This window comes from Dunckerocampus dactyliophorus, chromosome 1 (assembly GCF_027744805.1).
Source record: "Dunckerocampus dactyliophorus isolate RoL2022-P2 chromosome 1, RoL_Ddac_1.1, whole genome shotgun sequence".
In the NCBI taxonomy this organism is placed as follows: domain Eukaryota; kingdom Metazoa; phylum Chordata; class Actinopteri; order Syngnathiformes; family Syngnathidae; genus Dunckerocampus; species Dunckerocampus dactyliophorus.
In genome coordinates, this window is record NC_072819.1 from 2,769,927 (window position 1) to 2,785,169 (window position 15,243).

The following is a 15,243-nucleotide window of genomic DNA, read 5'->3' on the forward strand; positions in this document are numbered from 1 at the left end:
GAGATGAATCGTGACGACCCATGAGGAGGAGGTTAGGCGTGACTGGGTCTGGATCTGAGGCGTCTGAAGACAGGTAACCTAGGGGTTTAGCATACATTATGCCTTCAACCTCCACCAGCATCGTCAATAGGACGAGTTCAGGAACGGTCTGGTCTTTTAGAACGACTCTGAGGGCCGTTTTAATGGGTTTCACTTCCCTCTCCCATGTGCCCCCAAAGTGCGGCGCGCTTGGAGGATTGAATCGAAATTAAATCTGGTGCGCCGCTAGTTGCTCTCTCAAGTGAGTTGTCATTGAAGCGAATGCTTCAGGTAATTCACGTTCCCCTCCAACAAAGTTAGTCCCATTGTCCATGAGAAGTTCAAAGGGTTTGCCTCGTCGCGAAATGAATCTTCGTAGGGACAACAGAAAGGCGTCTGTGTCAAGGCTCTTCAGTAATTCCAAGTGCACTGAACGAGTTGTCATACTTTTGTAGATAATTCCCCATCTTTTCCCAATTTTCTCTTGGAAGGGTCCAAAGCAATCAACGCCGGTTAAATAGAAAGGTGGTTTGTGTATTCGTAGTCGGGCAGGTGGGTAATCAGCCATCTTGGGAAAGTCAGGTTTGCCTTTTCATCGCCGGCATGCCAGACATGTATTCTGATGCTTCCGCACTGCCTCTCTGCCTTGTATAATCCAAAATCTGCGCCTGATTTCAGCGAACACTCTTTCCGGCCCAGGGTGTAGCAATATCTCATCTGTCTCCTTGATTACAAGCTTTGTCACGTGATGCTTTGGGTCCGTGATGATAGGGTGAATCATATCCAGATCTATGCCTTCTGCATGTCGCAACCATCCGCCAACTCTGAGCAGCCCTGTGACTTCTTCATATTCTAGCGAAAGTGATGCAAGGCGGCTATTTGAGGGCAGAGAATGTCCAGTTCTGAGAGCCCTTAACTCTTCTTGGGCTCGTTGTAGCATAAGCTTCTCTGCCTGCAGGAAGTCAGCAGCTGAATGTGATGGTGTGGTACTGGCGTCAGCCGCCCCGTGAAGGGAGCTAGCTGTCTCCTGAAGAAGCTGCTTCCAAGTGGAGCACTTCCTGGGGTCAGGAAGCTGAATGAGTGAAGTAGTGGAAACGGTTCCAACAAAGACAGATTTCCTCAGCTCTGTGGCATCTGGTTCCAGTTCCAATGAAGGTATAGTGGGCCACTACGTCTTGTGCAGGCAAAGAAAATGTGGGCCTTTGTTCCAGCGATGTCCTTGGATTATCTCCTGCAGGGTGAGTCCCCGAGTGATATCGTCTTCTGGATTGTTCAAAGAATCGACATACCGCCACTGAGCAGGGTCTGTCAAGTTCTGGATTTCTGTGATGCGGGTCCCCACAAACACTTTGAAACGGCAGGATTCTGATTTAATCCAGTGTAGCACGGTCGTGTAGTCTGACCAGAGAGTGATGTGCTCGGGAGGTATATCAAGCTCAATCCCAATCAATTTGGCAAGCTGTCATGTAAGTGCGGCGCTGAGTTCAAGGCGCGGAATAGATAGCTGCTTTCGGGGTGCCACCCGGGATCTGGCAAACACAAAGGACACATGGAGGTGCTGATTGTCATCTACCATCTGCATGTACACCACTGACCCATAGACACGTTCAGAGGCATCGCAGAAAATGTGAATGTGCCTGGTTGAAGTGGCAGTGTCAGCGGTAGAGTCTGCATAGGAACGTGGCAATTTAATGTGTTGTAGAGCAGGAATCTCCTCTACCCAACTCCGCCATTTGTCAAGTAGTTCCACGGACTGGATCTGGTCATCCCAGCCAATGTTAGACTTCCACATGTCTTGGATAAGCACCTTACATCTCGTGGTAAATGGCAGGATGAATCCTAAAGGATCGTAGAGCTTGGCCAGAACACTGTAGACATTTCGGAGGCTGGCAACTGAAGAGGGAGTAGCATAATGCTTGAAACTGAGTGTATCATTCAAGCAATCCCAGCATAATCCAAGAGTGAGTTCATTGATGTTATCGCTGGCTTCGGTTAACCACAGCTCACTACTAGCTGACTGTGCTTCAGGAGGGAGGTGAGCAACAACTTCTGGCAGATTACTTGCCCACTGCCGGATATCAAAGCCTCCCTTGCTCAAAAGTGCACGCAGATTATCTATCAAAGGCTTGGCATCTTCAACCTTCTCCAGACTATGGAGGCAATTGTCCACATAGAACGAGTGCTCAATCACTTGCATGAGCAGTGAATCCGGTGGCTCATGCTCCCTGACATGCTGCTGTAGGGCGTACACTGCACAACAGGGGCTACAGGTTGTACCAAAGGGTAAGACTTGCCACTCAAAGATCTGTGGACTAGAGGTCGTCTCCATGCTCCGCCACAGAAATCGAAGGAGTGGTTTGTCGCGGGGAAGTAAGCAAATTTGGTGGAACATCACCTTTATATCTCCGCTTATGGCTATAGCATGGCGTCTGAACCGCAGCAGGACCCCAATCATGGTAGGGCCCAACGTTGGTCCAGGCAGGAGTTGATCCTTCAGAGACTGGCCATTGTAAGTGAAAGAACAGTTGAAAACTACTCAGTCCTTTCCATTGTGGTGCACCATGTGATGAGGTACGTACCACGACTCAGTGGTCTTTGCTGTATCCTCGGGCGAAATCTCTTCAACATATCCTGTTTGTAGAAGCTTGTTAATTTCTTTGCAGTAAGAAGCTGCATGCTGAGGGTCTTTGGCCAACCTGCGTTCAATGCTGCGTAAATTTGGCATTACAGCATCTGGAGGTGCACATAGCATAGTGGCTGGTTGGCGACGTAGCAGAGGAGTAGCATAGCACCGGATTCCGTCGACAGATACATGTTCCTAGTCCATCTGTAAAAGGGTGAGCGCATGTTGGTCTTGCTTGGAACGAGATGCAGTCTTCTCACTGATATATGAGAGAGTATCAATCTGCCAAAGACGTTCCACATTCTTGAGAATTTCAGTATATGGGGATTCAGTGGCAATGTGCAGACAGGAAGGCTGATGGGAAGAGACAGGCATCACAGAAGGGCCTTGTAGGGACCAGCCTAGTCTTGTACAGATGGCTATGGGACTACCAGATGGGCCTGCTCGCACTGGTTGTGTCGGAACAAGGAGCTGCGGCATATCAGATCCGATGAGTAGCAACGGTTGGGCTCGATGGATCTGTGGCAACGGAAGTCCCTTCAGGTGCTCATAGCGGTTTTGGAGTGCAGCTACTGGGTATGTGTGCTCAGATAAGCTCAGGCTTTCAGCTGTGATGGCGTTTCCAATCCAGTACTTCTTGCTTGGCTTGGAAAGGGGGGAAACATGAAGGCCGACTGAAAACCCAGGGAGCTCCGTCACCTCTTGCTGAACAGTTCTCAAATGAAGCATTTCAGGGTGCTTTACAAGTTGTAGCTGCTCTACTGCTCGCGAAAGGATAATCGTTCTCTCAGAGCCGTCATCAAGCACTGCAAATGTCTCTAAGGCACAGTCTCCATGATGTAAAAGCACTCTTACAACCTTTAACAGGACTCTTTGGGGGCTTCGAGTCTGCTCAATGTAGACTGTGGGTTTCTGGTTGCTCACCATTAGGATCTGCTGAGATAATTCTTTGATGGGGTCATGCAGAACAGTGAGGTGAGTCTCTTTGCACATTTTGCAAGGCCGTTTAAGCGTACAGGCTGTAGTTTTGTGGCCGCAACCGCATTTCCAACATCTGTCGCCTTCTTGGATCCACTTCTTCATCTCACCGGTAGTCAACTTCTTAAAGTCCACACAGGAGTTGAGATAATGCTCTCTATTATTGCAGAATGGACAATAAGGGCTGGCTTTGAAAGCTGGTGGCTTTGGCTGCGTTGTGACCTGACTTTTTGCTGTCTCCCCTGAGCAAAGGAGGACTGACGCTGTCTTTTCTTTGGGCCGTAGTTCCTGTTTTTAGCAGGAGTAGACCAGGAGTTGTAGAGTTGAGTAGCTCGGCTAGCTAAGCGCTTAGCTTGAGCCTTCATCTGGAGCCAGGCTGAGAGGTCTGGCAGAGTGTAGGTTTGGTCAGTACCTGGTTGTAAGATGCCACGACAAAGACAATATTCCACAAATCCGTCCCTGTGAGCAGGAGGCATCTTACTGAAAAGGCGGTCGACGTGCGAACCACATTTGAGCTCACATCCAAAGGGTCCCTCTAAAGTCCGCAGCATAGCTCACATCCAAAGGGTCCCTCTAAAGTCCGCAGCATACCAACTAGGGACTGAACTGAAAGGGCAAAGGTATCGAACGCTTCTGCATCACCCGCTTTGATGGTTGATGAGTTCAGGATTGCACCCAATTCACTTTGCACCAGTTGCCTGGGTTGGCCATATTTGTCTTGCAGAGCCCCTAGTGCCGCTGTGTAAGGTCTGGTGTCATACATGTATGGCTTAGCTAACTGTAGAGCGCTAGGGAGTTTGAGCTGACTTAGAAGAACTTGATATTTATACTGCTCACTGAGGTGAGGGTGACTATTCAACAAATTGTCCAAGGCCATCTTAAGGAGAGCGAATTCACTTTCCCGACCAGTTTCGAACAGTGGAAGTACTGGTTTGGGGATGCCAAAGGATGAAGCAATCAGTGTCTCTGCCAGGGTAGGACAAGGATGGCACTGCTGGGACTTGAGTTGCAGCTGGTAAAAGGGGTTGAGCATACTGCACAGTTGAAGGTGGAGCAGCTCTAACCGATGGTTGTGGCATAGTGCTTCTTGAGCCTATAACTGAGACCCCTGTATGCTGGGACGGGAAGCTAGTTGTGGCAGCCATGGTCTGTGGCACCGTAGCTGCATAGGTCGTTGTCGAAGCTTGATTAAATGGGACTGGTGCATACTGACTGGCAGAGGAGACCATTACAGGTGGGGGTGCAGACACAGGAGCTGCAGTGGATGCCAGTGTAATAGGTGCACTAGTCTGGACACTCGTGACAGGCTTGGTAATTGTTACTAATGTCTGTGTCATAGGAGCGACAACAGGAGGTTGCACGTGAACTGGGAGTGGATGCTGGTGCAGTGCTGGATGCTGGATGAGGATGGATGGTTGAAGAGGGGGCCCTGGAGTAGCCTTTGATGAGAGTGGTGGCGTGTTGAAAGTGGGCCGAGATGAGAATGTTGACCTTGCATCATCCTCAGATTCTGACAGGAAGGACTTAACAATCTTGGCAATGTGCACTTCTCGTTCCAATTTCTTGAGGCGTTTGCGCCGTCCCATCTCCCTTACCATACTCTCTTTGGCTCGGTGAGCTTCCTCTTGTAGCCTCTGTCCTTCACTAGATTGTGCATCCAATCTTTCAGCCTCCATATCCGCTTTCCTTTCCTCCTCTATTTCTTGCTGCAGGTCAGTAAGCTCCAAACCCTTTCTTTGCTCCTCCAGCGCAGCTACATGAACATCGGGTATCTCTTGAAGCAATTGGCGCCCATGTGAAAGTCGAGAGGACCGAAGTGAAGAAGCAGATGACTGGTAACTCAACGCACTCCTCGCTCTGGTTGGCCTTGGTTCACCGTATTGTCCTACAGGAAGTGAGGAGGCTTGGGCGCCAGGCAGCTGAGAGGGAAGGAGAGTGACGTCATATTGGGCCAAATGCTGTGGAAGACGACGATCTCTGTTGGGTCTGACAGAGGGCTGCTGTGAATCAACCTGTGATGACTCCATAGTGTTCAATAGTGGGACTCTATCCGGCTTGAAGGACCAATGTGGGAAAGGGTAGTGGTTCTTTAAGAGTTGGGACACCATGGAAAGGTTCCGGTCAGAGAATCATTTAATCATCTTTATTATGGAGGTGGATGGGCACTTTAGAAATGTGTGTTAGTCCATTGAAATTGGGTTTGTCCAAAGGAGTGGATTTGTCCAAGTAGCTGTGTGTCCAAAGGCTTGTACAAGTATGTGTGTGTCCAAAGGCTTGTACAAGTATGTGTGTGTCCAAAGGCTTGTATGTGTGTGTCCAAAGGCTTGTACAAGTATCTGTGTGTCCAAAGGCTTGTATGTGTGTGGTCTTCTTGAATCGTACAACGCCACCAATTAAAATAAGCATGAAACAGATGAATTTACTTCCATTATCTTGTAATAAGTGGAAGGTGAGGGACGTTATGGCAATTCCTCAGCAAATGAGTGTGATGTCTTCAGTTGGGTGTTGAAACTATGTCACCCGTGCGGGCCGAATGAAGCTGTAGCTCATGCCAATTCATTGAGCGCAGACTCCTCCCTCAGCACGCCCATATTTAAATATGCAAATTCATATCAATACGCCCAGCACGTGCGTTTCTTTTGGATCATAAAACAAGACGAATCGTTCAGGAACCAAGTGGAATCTCACCGAGTGTGAGTCGGAGACGCTCCCCAGTGGGAGCTGCATCCTGATTGGGGAATGGACAAAATGTTAACTTTTGATCATCGGAATAATAGTTTTCGTAAAAAAACAACAACATCGAAATACAATTGTATATTTCAGAAAACAAAAAACAAAAACACCTGCCCACAGAAAGGGGAAGAAAAAAACCCAGACCCGAAACAGGTGGTTTTCCATATTCGGACCAGTAGTAACCACAGTAACAAAAAACAAACAAGAAAAAGACAGTAATAACCACTGTAAAGCTACCACCAGACTGCAAGACAAGCAACACAGACAAATTCCTCTTCTGCTGGTGGGCTTTGAATGCACATTTGGTGGAAGCACCGCCAACGAGCATCACACCGAATCCGAAAGACACAATCTAGACTTGAAAAAGACGTTTTTCAAGAAGCAATACACTGTTAGTGTTGGAAACATCCACCCATTTCAAGATTCAAGATTCAAGATTCAAGAGAGTTTTATTGTCATGTGCATAGTACAACAGCAGTTATACCATGCAATGAAAATCTTATTCTGTTCATTCTCCCAAGAAAAGAAAGAAAACAAATGAAAGAATAAGAACATAAGAAACATAAACACATAAACATATATACCAATAAATTAAGCAACAACAACAGAAGAGACATTAATACAAGTAAATAATACAAATAAATAAATAAATAAATAAAGTGCTATGAGTGTGTGCGTGTGTTGCGTGCGGCGTGTGCGAGTGCTTCGTTGAGGAGCCTGATGGCCTGTGGGTAAAAGCTGTTAGCCAGCCTTGTGGTCCTGGACTTCAAACTCCTGTAGCGTCTGCCTGACGGTAGGAGTGTGAATAATGAGTGTTGTGGATGTGTGCTGTCCTTGATGAGGTTGTGTGTTCTTCGTAGGACTCTAGTTTTATAAATGTCTTGCAGTGAGGGGATGGCTGCCCCAACAATGTTCTGTGAGGTCTTGATCACCCGCTGGAGTGCCTTCCTATCACGTGTTGTACAGTTACCGTACCAAACAGTGATGGAGGCGGTAAGGACACTTTCGATAGTGCATCTGTAGAAGCAACTCAGGATTGTGGTGGACATGCCAAATTTCCTCAGTCTTCTCAGGAAGTACAGTCTCCTTTGGGACTTCTTCAGAATTTGTTGGGTGTTGTGAGACCAGGTGAGGTCCTCGCTGATGTGTGTGCCAAGGAACTTGAAGGTTTTCACCCTCTCCACCTCAGTCTCATCAATAAACAGGGGTCTATGCGGCTCCTTTTCCCTTGTTAAGCATATTCATCCAAATCAACAGTACAATCTTCCCTCCCCGCTGCAGTTTTAAACACATCCCAGTTTGTGCAGCCAAAGCAGTCCTGAAGTACTTGATCAGTTTCTTCATTCCACACTTTAACTGCTGTACGTACAGGGGGAGCTTTTTTAAGAAGTTGTCTGTATGTTGGATAAAGGAATATAGAGATGTGGTCAGCCTTTCCAAAGTGGGGTCTTGGAACAGCCTTCAAAGCACCTTTCATGTCGCTTGTCCTCATTATGCTAGAGCCTATCCCAGCTGACTTTGGAGAGGGGCGGGGTCTGGTCGCCAGACAATGGCAGTTTTACAAATGGCATGTTATTCAACAAATCTTGCAAAAATAAAAAAGGAGGCACATTATAACGATCTAATTGATCTTATTTATGATGTATTGTGTGAAACTAAGACATGAATAACATCAAATTAAAAGCACAAAATGAATGGCGACCCACCATCCACCAGTTCAAGTTCCAGCCAAGTTTTTCCAGAGAGATGATGACATGGCTGTTTGACGTGCGTGGTTACACGCTAGCATGAATTCACTTGAGACAAATGTGCACATTAGCACTCAATAAGTCATTAAACTTACCTTCATGCATTCCCACATAGTATTAGCATTTACACCAAATATGAGGTGAAAGAAAAATGGTACAAATACACTAGTAGTCTATCTGTGCGGCATGAGATAAAGTTAGCACACCCACAATGGACATGCGTCAAGTGAGACGGATGTAACAGAGAGAATCCGGCCACTTTTCAAAATAAAACATCATGGAAATTATTTTTTTCTTTCTGTGCGGCCCGGTACCAAATGACCCACGGCTGGGTACCAGGCTACTGATGAAGATCTACTGTACTGATCAGAAACACATTGATCCAAAATGTTGAATTAAAGCGTGTTTGTGTTTAGCCTGCGTTTAGTCAGCAGCCTGACAGCCAAACCACACTATAATAAGGAGAAGGATGACAAAAGGCATCGTCGTACGGTGCAGTGTACGCTATTAACTTGGGCGACACGTCATGTGCAGAATCAAAACAATTTATCCCGCTAGAAATGTGTCGCATTACAATACCAATCTTTAACATTCAAAGCATGATCGCAATCCACGTTTTCTTTTTTTAAATAAACTAAAATAATACCTCGGAGAGGAGCCTCAGCTCCGCCCCCTGCGCACTCCCACGGAAGGGGATACACTTTCTATCAGGGCTACTAAGTTGTCTTCATGCTACTTCAGTAAACCCCCGGCGGTCCGTGTTTACGAACGCTCTCCCGTAATTGAATTCAATTTCGTCCCTAAGAAAAGGAACGGCATCAGCATGGAAGTGAAAATGAACATCATAAAAAGCTCAGAGAGAGGAGAGCAAAATGTAACCGGAAATGAATGAATGTATGGCGAACACCGATTTTAGGTGTAAGATCCGACTTGCACGAGCAATGGAGCTCATTGGAAGGCCAAGGACCACCAGTGGGTGTGAAAGCGCCGCATTGTCCGTCACACAAATGCTGGAGGAATCTCCATCCCTGCTGGAGGCTGAAGATGTCAGGGATCTATTTTCTGTGGCACAGCACTACCAGAGCAAGACCCCTGTGTCGCTCAGGAAGGTCGGGCACGTTGTAAAAATATCATGACTAAACTAAAAACAGCAAAAACACCCCAAAATAAGAATAAAGACAAAATATGAAGAAAAAAAGCGGGAAAAAGTCATCATTTTACAAGAATAAGATGATAATATCATAGCGGGGAAAATCATGTCATCCTAGTAGCAGAAAGTTGAAATATTCAAGAAAAAAAAGACTTTTTATGAGAAACGACAGAACAACACATGAAATTGTTATTTTTGGAGAATTTGGTTGTGGAAAAAGTTATGAGAATAAAGTCAAAATATGGAAAAAAAACAGCAGAAATAAATAAAACGGCTGTAGTTTTACGAGAATAAAGTCAAAATATGACTTGCATTACACCCATTCTGAGAAGGAAATGCATAAAAATGAAGAAGAAAGTTGAAATATTTTTAAAATAAATGAGAAATGGGGAATAAAAGATGGAATCGATCCTAATAATAGGTTTTTTCACCTATATCACAAACTTTTATTTTGAAATATATATAGCTTCTTAGCATATTTACAAAATATCAAAGTGGCAAAGTTGCATCCTTTCATTTCGTCATCCTTTCACGTGGCTCTCGCTGGAAAACCTTTGGACACCCCTGCGGTACCATTTTTTCACTCCCGATCCGGTACCGATATTGCAGCCTGGAATATCCGATATCAACAGGCATCATGCGTGCTTTTATTATTTATTCTGTAGTGTGGAGTAGTAGAAAAGCACCATTCATGCGTACCTCTATGACTTGTAAAATGAAATGAAATCAAGTACCATATGTTGAACTGTAATCTCAGTTTGGGACTAGGACCCAATGTGAAGAGGGTCGATACCCAGGAGGGAGCAGTAACAAAACCAGAGCTTAAAAATCATACAGTGACTTTATTACAAGAAGCGAATGCAAAAGTAGTGTTTGCTGAACGAAAAGGGTTAACACTTGGTCCACTTTTCTCAGACAAGCATGAACGTTTTCGTACTTTTGTCTCTTGTTGAAACGCTCTCCAAGTTCAAATTCCGTTTGAATTTGAATGATCAACCTACTGGACCTTACTAGGTCGAACACAAGAAATGATTCAGTGACTCGCACATGTTTCACTCCTCTGACCGCCGTTGGGCTGTGGCCACGGGAGAACCTACACATTGTGTTCTTGGTGCTGATTGGCTACGGCTGATGGATTGGAGAGCGGCGTGACATCCGTATGTCTTTACAGAACCCGTCAGAGTTCGCCCTCTCGGTGAAGTTCCTCCTGGAGGTCCAGAAGCAGTCTCTGGAGTCGGGCTCCACCGCCGGCGGAGAGTGAAGTTCAACTGTTAAAGGGTCACTGACATGATGCATCAACTTTGCTTTCATATGTTATGTATTGTTTGTAATTATGTTCCACATTGTTTGATTTTTCAAAGCAAACTGTAAATGAGCAAAAATGACATTTAGAGTCGATGGCAGCAGCAAAGCATCATTTCCGGAAGTGACGACATCCGGGTGACACCTCTAAACCTCCACCGCTACAGCAGAGTAAACAAACGCTTCTCGAGGTAGATGGTCGACTTGGGTCCGTATATTTTTCATCCAAATAGTAGTCGTGCCAAAATGTCGTGTTGCTGCTGGATGTTCACAGTGCCTGAGTGATACTGTTTTTTTTCTTTTCCAAAAGAGAAAGCTTTAAGACAACAATGGATGAAGCAAGTGCAGAGAATGCCTGCCGTGAGTTATTTTTTGCAGTGTTCATTCCAAGGATGCTTCGAAAGAACACACGGCATCAACACATTTTGAAAAAGGATGCTATTCCACCAGTGGAATAGTACCGGCTGCTACACAGGAGAAAAAAAAGACGACAACGGCCACTAGAAAGTTGCCACAGAAGAGCGTACAGCAAGTCATGCCTTGTTTACATAATGCCTTCTAAACACTATTCCATGATAGCGACAAGGCTACAAAGCATTGTACATGTTATATAAACATCTTTTCACAGCCATATGTTGACGGTGGAATAAGTCAGGCTATAACGACCCCTTTACGCTCATGAAGAAGCCGATTTAAAAGAATAATTGAAGGACGAGCAGCTCCAGGGTAGGTTACACTTAGCATTCTGTGTTTTGAAGGTGACCAATCACCTGCGTGTCTTTAGGCTTAAGTCCTTGTTCCGCAAGTTCTATTTCACCCCCGCAAACATTCTGTCTCGTACAGCGCCATGTCTGTTGACCTGAGTGATAGTGCTCCGTTTGCGTCACTTCCGGAAACGAGACTGAACAGCGAGAGCTGGCTGGTGCAATCAACTCTACATTTTATTTTTCGCAAATGTACAGTTTGCTTTAAAAAAACAAACAATGTAGGATATAATTACAAACAATATATGACGTATTTAAGCAAAGTTGGTCAACCGTGTCAGGGATCCTTTCATTTCCACGACATTACACTCTCCTGCTAGCGGCCCCCGTGTGGAGGCGGCAGACATGCGTGCACATGGCACTATATTGATGATCCACTTCCTTTTCATTTATCCTGTGATTAGTTGATACCTTTGTTGTCGTCCCAGGCCCAGTGCCCACAGGAGAAATTTAGTCACTTTGTAATCACCCCTAATGATGAAAGATGATTGACACCACGGACGGAAATGGGAGTCGCGGTTGAGCCTTTAGCCTGGTTGCCAGGCTAGCAGCCACCTCCATGTCCATCTTGCACTGTACATGTGCGCTCTCGCCATTGTTATGCTGTGTTTTATGCTGTATGATCAAGTATTTACAAATGCTGACCTACTGAAGGCTGAATGACGTGCGTCTTTTGCGGGAAGACTGCCTTTTTTCGGAGAGAAAATGCACAAATGGCCGGGTTTTCCCCACAAAACAGCCAAGTTGTCTTTTGCCAGCAGACATGGAGTGGGCAAACCTTTCCGGGGACTGAAGCCCGTTTTTAGCATTGGCGACGGAGAGGAGTGCGACACAGGTGAAAGCCCCCCCTTTCAGAGCCACGCTGCAACGTTGTGATGAGCGCTTCATTGACGGGAGACCCCGGTTTCCTTTCCACATGAGATTGACAGCAACAGGAAGGAGATTGTCGACATCCAGACGTGAAGCATCGCATCCCATGCAACGAGGTCAAAGACGCCGGTCACATGTCCCGCAGGTCAGCCAGCAAAAGACATGTTCTGTGTGGCCTTTCAAGGTCCTCCGTTATGTGCAAGGGGGGCTTTGAATGTGCGTGATTGGCCGTGATGCATTTGCAGGAAGTGAGTAAAAAAAAACGTGAACGGAAAAACAAATGCTTTCAACTACAACTGAAGTTTATTGTGTCGTTTCATTTAGTATAAACAGTATATTTGTTCATGTCACAAGCACACGTCACATTGTGTCAGTATTTACTGTACAGTATACAGTATATACAGTATATACTGTATGTTCACATCACATTGTGTCAGTATTTACTGTACAGTATACAGTATATACAGTATATACTGTATGTTCACATCACATTGTGTCAGTATTTACTGTACAGTATACAGTATATACAGTATATATGTTCACATCACATTGTGTCAGTATTTACTGTACAGTATACAGTATAGTAGTAGTAGTTGTAGTAGTAGTAGTACTTTATTAATCCCACAGCAGGGAAATTCATCTGTTACAGCAGCAAGCAAGATACACAAGTATGTACACAAGTAAAGAATGCATAGTCATTGACAATGCATGCAATGCATAGACATAGTGAATAAAAAATGGTTCAGGTGTTGTAGAGGCTGACAGCGGTCGGTATGAAGGACTTGCGGAACCTCTCCTTCTTACACCGTGGGTGTAACAGTCTGCTGCTGAAGGAGCTGCTAAGGGAACCCACAGTGTCATGTAGCGGGTGAGAGGTGTTGTCCATGATGGATGTCAGCTTAGCCAACATCCTTCTCTCCCCCACTTCCTCCACGGAGTCCAAAGGATCGTCCAGGACAGAGCTAGCTCGCCTGATCAGTCTATTGATCCTGCTCCTGTCCCTGTCCGTGCTGCCCCCTCTCCAGCAGCCCACAGCGTAGAAGATGGCTGAGGCCACCACAGAGTCATAGAAGGTCCGTAAGAGAGTCCTGCACACACCAAAGGACCTCAGTCTCCTCAGCAGGTGGAGGCGACTCTGGCCCTTCTTGTAGAGGGCGTGGGTGTTGACGGACCAGTCCAGTTTGTTGTTAAGGTGAACACCCAGGAATTTGTAGCTGTCTACCAACTCTATGTCCGCTCCCTGGATGTTCACCGGTGTGAAGTGAGATGTTTTCCTCTGGAAGTTAATGATCATCTCCTTTATCTTGCTGGTGTTGAGTTGCAGCTGGTTAAGCTCACTCCAGCTGACAAAGTCCCTGATGACCGTCCTGTATTCCAGATCATTCCCCTCTAAAACACAACCAACAATGGCTGTGTCATCGGAGAACTTCTGGATGTGACACTGTGGGGAGTTGTGTGTGAAGTCCGAGGTGTAGAGGGTGAAGAGGAAAGGGGAGAGCACCGTACCCTGAGGGGCACCTGTGCTGCAGAGCACCATGTCAGACACACAGTGACGGAGCCTCACATACTGTGGTCTGTTGGTGAGGTAGTCTAAAATCCATGCAGTCAGGTGTTGGTCCACTCCCACACTCTCCATCTTCACTCTGAGTAGTGACGGCTGGATGGTGTTAAAGGCACTGGAGAAGTCAAAAAACATGACCCTCACAGCGCTCCCGCTGTCCTCCAGGTGTAGCAGTGATCTGTGCAGGAGGTAGATCACTGCGTCGTCTACTCCGATCCGAGGCCGGTAAGCAAACTGCAGGGGGTCCAGCTGAGTGCCCACCAGGGGTCACAGGTGCTGCAGGATAATCCTCTCCATGGTCTTCATCAGGTGAGAGGTCAAGGCAACAGGCCGGAAGTGGTTAGGCTCCTTGGGACGTGGTGTCTTTGGTATCGGGACCACACAGGAGGTCTTCCACAGGGCCGGGACTTTCTCCAGGCTCAGGCTGAGATTGAACAAGTGCCTTAACACTCCACAGAGCTGGTCAGCACAGTCCTTGATGATTCTTGGGCTGATGCCGTCCGGTCCCGGGGCCTTCCTTGCCTTGATCTTCTTTAGTTGACTTCTCACCTGATCATCAGTTATGGAGAGGGGGGTAGAGGATGGCTGGGATGTGGATGTAGGGGTGAAGAGTGGTGAGTGGGTAGGGGATGGAGGGGGGGAAGACTCAAATCTGTTGAAAAACAGATTGAGCTCATCTGCCCAGATTTTGTCCCCACTGGCTTGGTCTCTCCCCACTCATATACAGTCATATACATATACAGTATATATGTTCACATCACATTGTGTCAGTATTTACTGTACAGTATACAGTATATACAGTATACAGTCAAACCTGTCTTAGCGGCCACCTTTATAGAACGGCCACCTGCCAATAGCAGCCACTGAAAAATCCCCTGCAACAAATGTACATGTTATAGACCCTGTGTATAGCAGTCACCTGTCCAACGCGGCCAGCGGCCACCCATTTTGTCTCCCTTGGTCAATATCTGACCGCATATAGCGGCCAAATTACCAACTCAAGTAGAAGCTTCATGCACGAAAAAGTTTTGTTTTTCAATCAATGAAGCCGTCGTGTGTAGACTTTAATTACTGAGTCCTAGCTCAGTCACAATCATTCACAAGATCCACACAAACTGTCAGTTGTTCCACATAAAAAAGGCGTCTTCTTTTGAGCTTGCTATTTCCTGGTCAAACATGTAACTTTAAGAGCATTTGCACCAAAACATTACCGCAAAGTATGCTGGGAACAGGACGTGCTCCCAGCGACGCTACAATAAAAAAAACATACGCTAGCATGCATGCGGCAGCGGGAGCAAAACTGAGTTGGGTTGTACTTAATTGAAGTATTTTAGAATGTACTCACGTTATTTTTCATCAATCCTCATCCACAAATCCATCAAAGTCCTCATCTTCTGTATTCGACACAAACAAAGCCGTCTTCTTTTCCGTTCGCTACTAGTCTGTTAACTTGTCAGTGTTATTCAGCTCCGAAGCAAAGAAGGAAACTTCTCCTG

General features: G+C 46.2%; 1 protein-coding gene across 1 annotated transcript in view; it reads left to right on the forward strand.

Moving 5' to 3' along the window:
• The window catches only part of snx21 (sorting nexin family member 21), a 58,997-nt gene that overhangs the window by 2,751 nt on the left and 41,003 nt on the right, over positions 1-15,243 (forward strand). The gene's annotated exons all lie outside the window — the stretch shown is intronic.